Here is a 12,663-nt window from a genome sequence, read left to right as displayed (position 1 = left end):
CCGGGCTTGTGAGATACACGTTTGTAGTTTCAGAAGTCCTTGTTGATTATAGTGATCAGCAGCACACAGGTTGGACACAGTTGTACCCAAATACACATAGAAATTGGTGCTGGTAATCTTACAATTTTGGAGAGGCCAGTATAAATGGGCACTACTTTGTTTCTTGGTGCCAAATTGAATGACCTTTGTCTTTTCAACATTAATTGTTATGCCATTTATTTTTGTGTACTCGTCCAGCGCACCTAGGAGATGTCGCAACCCTTTTGGGGTATGTGATAATAGTACCATGTCATCGGCATATAGTAACCATTGTATCTGGACACCCATGATCCTCGGAGAGTCGGAGATCAGTGTTGTAAAGCTGCGATAGATATCAGAAAGAAAAAAATTGAACAAGGCTGAAGCTAATAAACAGCCTTGTTTTAGACCTCTGGCGGTTGGTATTGGGGGGGTTAATAAACCATCATTAGTGAGTCTAATCTGGATTGAGGTATTAGTATGTAATTGAATTATCCATTTTAAAATTTGCCATGGACAGTTAGCATCAACCAATTTCTTATAGAGCCGTTCTCTTGGAACGGCATCAAATGCCATTTGGAAATCAATAAAAGCAAGGTACAAGGGCTGTTTTTGTTGGTATGCTTTCTGAATAAGGCTTGATAAGGTAATAATATTTATGCCAGTGCCTACCCCTTGTAAAAAGCCTGTTTGGAAAGGATCTCTCAAGTTATTATCTTGTAACCAGATGTTAAATTGTTTTAAGATCAGCCGGGCAAATAATTTACCCGGACAGTCCAGGAGCGCTATAGGCCTGTAGGATCTGGGGTTCTCACGATTGCCTTTTTTATATATCGGGAGAATAATGGATTTCCTCCACGTTTCAGGGATAACGCCACCCTTCAGCACCTGATTAAAGATCCGATAGAGAATCTTCGCCCATTCATCTACATGGCTTTTTAACATCATATTGTGCAACCCATCTGGACCTGTTGCCCGGGATGAGCTCAGTTTCTTGATGCAAAGTTTTATGTCGTCAATGTCAAATGTAAATGTTCCAGAGGCAGTAAACGCATGAAGATTTAAATATATGTCAGGAAAGGGTGATAGATAGAGTTTGTGAAAATACAGCTGCCATACTTCAGAAGAAATCGAGTTTACCTGGGCTGTAAATTTGGGAGTCTCAGATGTTTTGTTGAGAAGGGCCCATATGCCAGCTGTAGATTTCAGGATAAGTTGTTTAAGTATAGCTTTTCCATTTAATTCGTAGACCTTGGCTCTCCTTAATCTGAGCCATTTTTTATAGTTTTGCTTGACTGATCTTATTTCTTTGGCCAAATCAGTTTTCTCTGATTTCCGCAGTTGCCGAATTTCTTGTCTTAGCTCAGATTTACGATGGGCTATTTCTGAGTCATAGGCATGGGTATGCTGGTGCTCAGTTATCCCACTACCAGTGACTACTCGAGTGAACATCTGCATGGCATTTGTATAGTCACAAACCAGTAGATCCTCTCTCTGGTACATAGTCTCTAGATTCGAATCTAATATTCTCAACTTCTCTGTATTCCAAGATAATCTATTTCGCCCATTATTTACAACTACATCAGTTACATTTGAGTTCCGCCATTGTGTCGGTTGAATATAATCAATTTGCAGTGACAATTTTAATTTGTGATGATCACTTACACTTGTGTGAATAACCTCCAATTTTTGTACAGAGTTAAAGGCTTTTGCATTAATATAGATGTAATCGATTATTGCATGTTGATCTCCTCTTTGCCAGGTGGTCTGTGCGGGACAGTCACCTGTCACATTACCATTTAACATCTGAAAATTGCGCTCACTCATAATCAAAGACCATTGCAGTTCATCTCTTGTTGGGGCGATATTCCCTTCTGGGATGAGATGCAAGTTGAGGTCGCCCAATATCAAAATACACAATAGATCACTCTCTAGGGCCAAAGCATCCAATATATCCACAAATTGCTTAAAGAAATCATCTGCATTCAGAGTATTACTGCACCAATAGATATTAACAATGGCTATTTTTTTACCGAAATTGGATAGTATCGCCACTTGAAATGATAAAGAAGGAGATTTCCGAATTATTGATTTCAGACCACAACTTTTTTTAACTGCTATGATAAGTCAACCTTTGGGTCTGCCAAGGACACCTTTTTCGGCTGGTGTGAACAGAATATTATGTGAGTCCCAAATCGGTGGTAGAATAAGCCAGGTTTCCTGGAGGGCAACTACATCCATATCAATCAAACCTCCCACTGTTGTAAAGTTGAGGTGATTGTGCCCTCTTGTATTCCAGGAGATCAACTTGAGGACTTTGGCACTTACACCTAGTTATGTGGACTTTGTCTGGTCCGGTGGGCTTTGATGAGAAGTAATGTTATAAGCTGAGGTGAAGATGCGTGAGCTATGTCCCTGCGGTGTAGCCGAACCATGTGCTACTTCTTGGGTAAGATTAAACCCCAAGTCGAATAACATCATTCTGGCTTGCCACAAAGTCTCAGCTACTAATGATGATCGAATGTACAGGCGTGCAATAGATAGATCCATATGGTTTATAAATTCTATTTGCTCGATATCCAGTGATGAAATAGCTGATAAAGCTGGTATCTCTGTACATATGTTCAAAATACTGGACCGATTTAAATCATAGGATTTATATGGAGCCTCGCGACATTTGATTATGAAGCGATGGGGCAGTCTAATTTGTTTTGTCTTGGTCTGTGCAGGTCTTTCTTTTGCCTGTATTGGCAACCTTACTGGAGATCGTGTCCTTCTATCTTGATGAGTGATAGAGGGCATAGGTAAGGGGAACCCTTGATCCGATGCTTTGTGTGAGTTAGGTTCTTTTGGGTGGTACATAAGGGCTTCAATAGATGCTTTAATCTCTTCTCGTATCTCGTGTCGCGATAGTAGGGCTTGATTGGAGGGAGGGGTAGGGGTAGGGACTTGAGATGGATGCGCACACTTCAGCTGTATATTAGTATTGGAGTTTCGCATCATATAGGCCTCAACTGAAGCTTTAATTTCACCCTGTAGATTTTTTATCAAACAATCATCTTTTACGGGAGGAGCAGTGACCATTGTGTTCTGTGTGGTGAGATCATGTAATTGTGGTACTTGTGAAATAGCCGATTGTACATCTTGGATTTTGGCTTGACTGGCTGTTGTCGTTATTTGTGAGGGTTCCGGCTGTGCCTGTCTACCTATCTGTGAGAGATTATTTGGTAATAATTTCATGTATGAATCAATAGATTTCTGTATCTGTGTTTGGATAGCTACTAAAATGGGAGCAGTTTGAACAATGGAGGTTTGATTCAATGACTCCACCAGGGCGGGTACTGTGACCATTGGGGACGTTGAGGAAGGTGGTTCTGGACTTTTTAACTGAGAAACTCGCTGTTCATTGCTGGATTCGACCATTTGCACTAAATCATCTAGTGGTTTGTGTGCCACTGTCGCTACAGTCGTTGGAACTGCTCCCAGCATCTGAGAATCAGATTCCGGTGTGGATATGAGCACCGAATCCGGTAATGGATCTACACAATTTTTCCTTTTTTTCCCCACTATTGGTTTTGGAACCGATGGCTTGTTTTTGGCTAAGTGCACTTTCCTCTTTTTGTTTGGTCGTGAATTGCTGGTTTTGACAGAGGTTGTGCTGAAAACCTCAAACATATTTTTTGAAACTGGAATGTCATAGATCTGTGTTTCCTTTGTGTTGGAGACAGCAGCCGGCACAGACGCAGCCATAAAAGTGGCTGGGTCTCGCACGGTGACGGTTACTGGGACCTCAGAGTTCTTAGGGGTAACGTCGATGTGAATAGATTTAGCTTCTGAGATATCCGATTGTTCTAATGCCGGTTTTTCTGATGCCGGTTTTTGCACTATGCCGGCAGATACAGAGTGATCATTGTCACGCGTTTGCGTGTGGACTGTATATGATTGTTTAGAAATCCATGAGTCCTGAGTTTGAGAAGATGTATTATTTTGAGTGATGCGTTTAGAATGTAGTCGCAACAAATGTTCTAAACAGACTGTCTGATTAGAGATTTTAAAGTCCAGCCCTTCATATAATTTTGCCAAGGTCAATAAAGCAGTGTTCATGGCTGTTAGTGTGTTATTCAGAGCAGGGGCCTCCGGGAATGAATATCTCTCCCTGTGTGCAGGGTTCAGGAAGAAGTCGGAGACACGAGCCCCCTGTTCAAAGCGTGGCTGTCTCGGAGTGGGAGCTATAAAGGAGACTACTTCTTCGACCGATTCGGGTGAGGGAGTCAATGCCATTATGGGGGAGACCATTGGTTCTATTGCCGGGGCGTCCTTGTGGGATGGAACAGGTGACAAGATTTCATCATTTGTACTAGAAAGGCTATGAGTATCTTGTTCTAATTGAATTAGGTCACCAGTATTTGAACAAATGTATAGGGCTTCTTCAGAGCACTTATCAGTACGGTTGGAAAGGTTCATGAATTCAATATCATCTTCCTCTATTTCGCCAATCATGGTCAGGTGGATATACGCTTGTCTTAGATTTTGTTGGGCCAGAACGGAGCTTAAAACAGGTTGTGGTACAGTGTCCCCAGGAAAGAGGGCTACAACAGATCGTAGGTCTCCGGCCGAACAAGCCGCTATTAGAGTGCTATCAGTGGGGGCACCGTGCAGACTGATTTCTCGAGATGAGATATCAATAGGTGCAGTGATTATGGGATCAGATGGTTGAGCTGCCGTACATGAGATGTCAATAGGTACCGTGTGTATGAGATCCGTGATTATGGGATCAGATGACTGAGCTGCCGTGCATGAGCCTGTGGGAGCCGATTGGGCCGTGGTAAATGGATTATTAATTTTTGCCTCATCCTCGCTTGTTATCACTTCCCTCGGGCATAATCGAGCGTTAGCTGAAACTGAGTGTGAGCGCTGAGTAGTCATGCGCCCCACTTTTGGTAACAGACTCGTAAGTCGAGGTTGATGCAAGGCTTTTCTCATGGTAGCGTCCCGAGTTGATTCACCCAGTTTTTCTCTAATCGCTATGGTGGGCGGCATGTTAGTAGTTAGAGTGTATGCAGACATTAGAATTCAGCAAAATACGTCAAGTTTCACAATTAAATTTAAATAATAAATAAGATTTCAATTTAGGTTCAAAACTAGAATATAAATTTGAAAAAATAAAATAAAATAAATAATTTTTATAAGTACCTAAGACCACGACGACCCGGCGACCCGCGAACAGCAAACAGTACTTGTAGTACTTGCCGGGTGCGCGCGCGGGTGCGCAGTGACGTGGGGTCTTAAAGATTTACAACAAGACGTGCTTGTTGGGAGGTGGAGCCAAAGTGCAGGAAAGATCTTGATTAAAGAAAAAAGAAAAGAAAAGAAATAAATAATAATTAATGAAATGTAACAGGGAAGGACTGTCGTGCATTTAAGCACTGCTAGACACAACGTGCGTGTAAGTCACTGGACACAACGTGCACAAAAGCAGTCACCTTTGTTGGTTTTCCCAGGTCCAGGCAAGCTGGTGTTGCACTTTAAGACGTCCTCCAGTGGTTGTTTTAAACTGCCAGCACTGAGACTCCAGTAAACGCAAGTCCGTGAGAAAAGGCTCCGTGGATATTTTTATATCGCTCTGTTTCCAGGGTCATGAAAGCGCAGACTACCGGCACAGCAAACGTGACGTGGGGTCTTAAAGATTTACAACAAGACGTGCTTGTTGGGAGGTGGAGCCAAAGTGCAGGAAAGATCTTTGTTGGTTTTCCCAGGTCCAGGCAAGCTGGTGTTGCACTTTAAGACGTCCTCCAGTGGTTGTTTTAAACTGCCAGCACTGAGACTCCAGTAAACGCAAGTCCGTGAGAAAAGGCTCTGTGGATATTTTTATATCGCTCTGTTTCCAGGGTCATGAAAGCCTTTACTGGTGACATCCAAAGCAGAATCTCCAGTTCTGAAGAAGAAAAAAACACAAAAAGGTTAAAGTGAAGTGAAAAAGGTAGATCTCGAGATGTTTAATTTCATTGCCTCTGAAGTTGGCATCTTTCGATATTTATATAAAGCCATTGCAAATAAACGAAGCGGTGGACATGGCCATAACAGACACACGATGAAGGAAGCCTCAAGCTTCACAACTCGACCCTGAGTGACAATATCTCAGTTAAAGAGTCAGTCTTCCCCATAGAGGGTGTGAAGTGCCTTGCAACTTCCCTTGGGATCGGTTATTAAACCTAACCTTGTAACTAATGAATTGTAAGAACAGATCATTTCTCTGAATGTTTGTCGTTTAGGGTTGGAATTTATGTTAAATTCACTAGAGCCAGTGGCCTTGAATCGTAAGAACATTCTCTGATCTCTCGATGCCATTCCTCGGCGGAGAACTATTGCTTCAAGCGGTATCGATTGAGTTCGTTTTGTGGATGACACAGGAACTGATCTGGTTTTAATCCATGTAACTTCAAGGAGTGCATGTGTGGAGAGGGAGGAAGCACATATCTTCCTATCTACACGTATGTTCTCTTTCTTTCAAATGAAGGACTGAGAAAAACAACGTAGAATGAAAAGTTATATAATAAGGTTGTTGCTGGAAGATCGTCAATTAAATATCCATGGTGAGAACAGGGAGCAAGTGGAGAGAATTAGAGAATTGGGCATTTTACTGGGCAAGAATCCCTGTTGCTGCCGCAAAAGGTAGACTGGTCACGGTTACCCTTGATTCTTCAACAAGTTCAGTTTAAGGGATTACATGTGAAACAAGGTCTTTAGTGCGCCCTCTATAAAATGAGTATCTTGTAAATCCAAAGCTTTATCCAGATTATTTGGGAATAATTCTGGCTCCTTAAAAGTGCCAAGGACGAGTATGCTCGTCCTTTTTGCATAGACTTGCATAATAGCCTGGCAGTTAAGGGGTTCATTTTAGGAATTTGATGTTCTCCTTTTTCAGGAAGTGTGGCTTGAAGAGAAGCCATCTTTAGATGCTTTTAATGTGTATTTACAACCAGCACAAAAAGGTCTCAAAGGGCGGCCATATGGATATCTAAAAAGGGCCATAACAAAATACATTAGGGTGCATCACAGCTGTCGCCACAATTTCTTACTCGATCTTCAGCCGATATAGCTGTCTGGAGCTGAGATAGGTTTTTTAAATCTGGTGATCTATTGATTATTATTGGATAATGGAATGCAGCTCTTTGTGATTTTCTATACTATTTTACTATTTATTTAATTATATATTTACTATGTACTGTTTGTTGACACATTGTGTGTTGGACACCTTCTTAGAGGAGGTTTAAGAAGCAATTATTTCGCAGAAGAGGGGTAAAAGTGCCAGGTCCAGGCGCAATACCTGGGAGCTGTTTAGTACAGAAGTGGGAATTTGGGGCACTATTGTACAACAAGTGTTTTTAAATATCACAAGTCCTTATATCGTCCCCGAGTCTTGGCAAGGTGCAATCATAGTGCCTGTTTTTAAAAAAGGGGATAAAGGTGACCCCCAAAATTATTAACAATATCCTCATTTGACATAGTGTCTAAGATCTATGGGAAAGTCCTATTAAAAAGGTTAGAAACCTCGATGTCCCAAAATAATGTACTTTTTGAGTTGCAGGCAGGCTTGACACCGGGCATAGGTCCTGCAGGTCAAGTTTTTAGGCTATTGCTACTCTGTGATAAATACGTGAGACTTAGAAATGAAAAGCTTTTCTAGTATTCATCGACTTGCGAGCAGCCTTTCATTCAATCCCCAGAACAAGGCTATGGCCGTATTTGTTCATTTAGGGGCGCCTGTCAACCTTTTAGCGGCCACAGAATAGTTTTCATGTAGAGACCTATGCGTGCGTGCATGCGTACACTGGTAGGTGAAGGTCGGACCAAACCTTGCGCGGCCTCTAGGGGCGTCAAGCAGAGCTGCGTCATCGCCCCTACGCGCTTCAGCTTGCACATAAACCAAATCGCTGGCGAGATTGAAAGGTGTGAAATGGATGCCCAAATGCTGGGAGGGAAGACAATGGGAATTCTCCTGTATTCTGATGCTACAGTTCTGATCAGCAAGACTAGAGGGGGGATCCAGAAGGTGTTAAACTAGACTGACCTAATATCGGAAAGGCCAGGCCTTGGAATTAATGTATCTAAAACCAGCGTTATGCTCTGGTCAAAGTGGCGTGGGAAGTCCTTCCGTCCAATTCACTTAGGAGCCGGTGTCCTTGAGAGAGTGGAATTTTATGATCATTTGGGGGTTGGTCCTGATGAAAGAGGTCATTGGGGGAAACATGTTGAAAAATCTCTGCTTAATTATTCAAGGCAGGGTGCGGCAGTGCGAGGTTTTCTCCATTATTATGGCAGGAATGCAGCCCCTGAAGCGCTGGAGGTTTTGAGGCCCGCTGCTAATGCGTCTGCTCTATATGCTGCAGAGATATGGGGCCACTCCGATCTGGGAAAGATGGAACCGAAGGAAATGGCTATGTTGAAAAACTCCTCGCTCTACCAAGGAGCGATCCATCTTTACCCCTAAAATTAGAGCTCGGGGTGGATGGACTCGCCTTTGGTGCTAAGCTCGCCCCTTACTGTATTGCTATAAACTTTGTTCTTCCACAACACTTGAAACCCATAAAGAGGGTCTTTATGATGTACTTGCACTAGAAGGGGTCAGAGTACTTCCATGGGTCAACTATGTATCTAATTTAAGTGAAAAACCTTTTCTTCCTTCAATGTTTGCCGCGGAAGTCCAAGAACATATGGTAGGAAAAGACTGCATTGAGGAGACGTACAAGGACTGACATTATAGAGCAGAATTCTTAGAGATTGTCTCGTCGGGTATAAAGGCAAAATACTTTGAGTCGAAACACTTGTTTTACTGCTACTATTTTATCTGCTTTGTCTGAAGGCGCTAATCTCGATCATGTCATGTTACAGGTGATCTCAATTGTGTATGAAGTGACCTCTTTATGGTTGCGTGCCTTTCCATTGTGCCCACCAGAACAAGTGATGCCCAGGTGCCCATACCTGTCCACTATTTCTAAGTGCTTCCTGGCAATGAAAACAGAGGGTTATTCTTGCTCCTTGGATTTGCCACCAGGCTGGCAGATGAGGATGGCAGATTTAGGAATATTTTACTGTAAATCTAGGTGGCTCATGAATTGTGTGTAGGCATGTGTGGATCTCTGGAGCGAGTGTGGGGCTCTTGCCAAAAGAACAGTATTGTTGGGGCATGCCAAGGCGGGCATGTGTGAGGAATGAGCCAATACACATCCCTGCCTCACGGCTGACTCAACCGAAAACCAAGGGCTACAGTGGCCATCACGAACCCAGCGGGGACACACACAATTGTCAGTATGGAGGCATCTCAGATTGCGAATAAGACCTCCTAGACAATTCATTTTATTGTGGCACTGCCAGGCTTGGTTGGGTTGACCTTATCGAAAGCAGTGCTCAGGTCCATGACTACCAGACAGGTGGCTGCCTTCTGGATGTGGATGGCATTTGAAACAATTAGGTAAAGGCATAAAGCTTGTTCCTTAGTCACCAACCCTTCTCTGAAGCCAAACTGAAAGGTTACTAATATTTTGTCTTTATCCACCCACTCTTGGAGCGGTGCCAGGACAACTTTGCCAAAGATCTTAAGTTGACTACCAAGAAGGGCAACGGGTCTTTATGCTCTAGGATCCTCCCTATTGCCTTTCTGGAACATCTGGAACACTTGTACTATGAATGCATGTGCCCAACGATCTGAGAAGCAATCTACTCCAAGCATGGCATTATATAAAAGAGTTGGTGCTGGGGGCCAGATGTTTTCAGGGGAACAGAATAGGTCTACTGGATTGGTGTCCAGGCCGGGGCATGTCCAGGCCTGGGCATTTCACATAACCCTGTTTACTTAAAGCGATAAGTATCTCATCTGGAGTAAAGCCCAACCCAATTCCTTTTCTGGAGGGTAAATGCAAGCATTCACCTACAGTGTTCCCAGGGGGTGTTATTTCCTTTGTCAACCCATGCAGAGCAGCGAAGTGTTCAACGCACACATTGTCAGGGACATGAGAATTCATGACATTCCTTGTGCCATTGGTCGGTGGGCCTTGGTTCACCAGCTGTCAGGAGTGCCTGGAATGTGAGTCCCTTGTGGCCCCTTCAGGTTCTTCCCAGGCCTGGACTTCCAGTTCAAGTCTTCTTTTGTACATTACCCTTTTAAAGGTCTCCCTGGCTTTGATAATTCGGGTTTTATTCACTGCTTTTGCTGTAATGCAAGAGACAGTAACCAAGATGCCCTTTTTTGCCCACCTTGGATTGTGAACTCTTTAAGAAAACGGCAGGATATTTTTGTCTTAAATACCCAATAACTACTTAGAATCCCATGGGCAGCAGGGGTGGACTGGGAACCAAAAGAGGCCCTGGAAATAATTGTCAGAGTGGCCCCATATTACACATTTTCAGCAAAATCAGCTCTTTTCCTATGAGAAAATGTGGAAATAAAATGGGTTACTACACAAAAGAGGCGCAGTCCAGCTCTGATGGGCAGTGTCCCTACATCAAGAGCACTTAGTAAAGGATGGTAGTTCGCCTCAATAATACTCTTTTGAGTCTCTAAATTAAGTGTTGCATCCCATCGGGTTCTCTTTAATAATAATAATTGTGTATTTATATAGCTCTTCGAACCCCGGGTATCTGAGCGCTGCTTATTACCCCACGTGTGTGGTGATCCTTTATAGACCTCGGAAGGATGAAAAGCTGAGTTGGGCCCTGCTGGGATCGGAAGGATGAAAGGCTGAGTTGGGCCCTGCTGGGATTTGAACCTGCGCCAGCAGGGTCTGCACAGATGTCAAAGCGAGTGCTCTACTCGCTGTGCTATCGGACTGGCAGCTTTCTGGTGGGAATTAGCAGATTATTGCTCATTCCAGGACACACTCATCACTATTTAGGTCGGGCAATACTTGAATGTCCTGGAGGCACTTCCACCTGTTACTCGAGTGACAGGTGATCCATCGTAGATGTACCTCTGCCATCCATGCATGTGGGTATCCCAGGGATATCATTCTTGCACCTCCCATTAATTGAGAGAATCCCCCGACAGCAGAATTGTAAGGCATTGTAATGTGAGATGTATTTTCTTCACAGAAGCCTCCCAAGAGAGGTCTGTCATCATCTACAGAAGGAGGGCATTGGCTTAATCATTCCGTACTATCATTGGTTTGTAATTTCCTATCCAACCAATAAGCTGTATCTCTCTCTCTCTTTCTCTCTCTCTCTCTCTCTGTCTCCCTTTCTCTCTTTGTCTCTGTCTCCCTCTCTGTCTCTCTCTTGACCTCTCTTAACCCCTCTCACAGACGTTGTCTCTCTCCCTCTCTCTTCCTCTTTCTCTCTCTCTCTCTCCTCTCTCTCTCTCTCTCTCTCTCTGTCCCTCTCTCTTCCTCCCTATGTCTCTTTATCTCACTCTCTCCCTCTTTGTCTCTCTCGCTCTCTCTTTGTCTCTCTTTCTCCCTAGTCCTACGGGAGTCCATGAGAATGGGGACTTACAAAATTACCGGCGCCTGACATACCTTGTCACCCGGGGTCAGAATACCCTGGTGTTACCAGGAACTCAGGCGCCGATAATTCATTGTGGGTCCAGTGAAACCTCTCTCTCTCTCTCTCTCTCTCTCTCTCTCCCTCTCTCTCTCTCTCTCTCTCTCCCTCTCTCTCTCTCTCTCTCTCTTTCTCTCTCTGCAATTGCAAGTTAGTTCAAATGAAGAAGAGAGAAATCTGCTGATTTAGGAGGTGTGGGCCATATATGACCTGCACTGGCCTGGTATATGTAGTGAATCACATACATGCTTGCTGTCAGAATGGTAAGTTAAAACCTGACCTCCGGAAGTGTATTACTGGCACACTGGCGTGCACGGAAGTGTATTACTGGCACGCTGGCGTAGAACTGCTTCAGCCCGCGTTCAGATAACCTCGCTCCTATGTTCTCCTACAGTGCTGCTATTCAGTCTTTAGTGAGATACATTTACAGACGCTCCCTGGCAGTTGACCATCAACCATCTGCAGTTGAAGGAAATGGACAGCACCTCTGTGCTCAGGGGCATTCAACATAGCGCATACTTTTCTGTCTAGCTGCTAAATTCCCTCAATGTCTCCCACTTTCTATGCCTCTCTCTCTCTCTCTGTTACTCTTTTCTGTCTCGCTCTGTCTCTGCCTGATACTCTATGTATCTCTCCCCTCCATGTCACCTTTTGCACCCTGTCTTTGTCTCTATAACTCTGTGTCACTCTATGACTCTCGCTACCCCTCTTGCTCCATCTTTCTCTCTCTCTGCAACAACGTCTACCTTCACAAAGATTTTCCGGTGAAGTAGAGGGGGTACCTCGGTGGGCAGTGAATGCTTGCCGAACTGTCGCGCCACAGAGTATTGTGTGCCATCTCATCAACAGAATGCAGTGACTAAGAACCACTTTGAGCAGGCTGGTGGAGAACAACGGAGTGCCTGCTCCCACCATTGGACTTCAGGTGGGTGATATGGGAACAGCGACAGGAGTGGGGACTGCCCGCCATGCCCAGCAGCATGCTGATTGGCCTCAGCGTTATCCCTGCCCGCAGCCATGCAGGTGCCACCAGCTCCTTCCCTTGCAACCAACCCTTTGGCACCACCGACACCCGCCCTCTCTTCCCATTTGCTGCCCCATATACCTGCC

Source organism: Ambystoma mexicanum, chromosome 10 (genome assembly GCF_040938575.1).
Source record: "Ambystoma mexicanum isolate Mex_15411 chromosome 10, UKY_AmexF1_1, whole genome shotgun sequence".
In the NCBI taxonomy this organism is placed as follows: domain Eukaryota; kingdom Metazoa; phylum Chordata; class Amphibia; order Caudata; family Ambystomatidae; genus Ambystoma; species Ambystoma mexicanum.
This window is presented reverse-complemented; position numbering follows the sequence as displayed.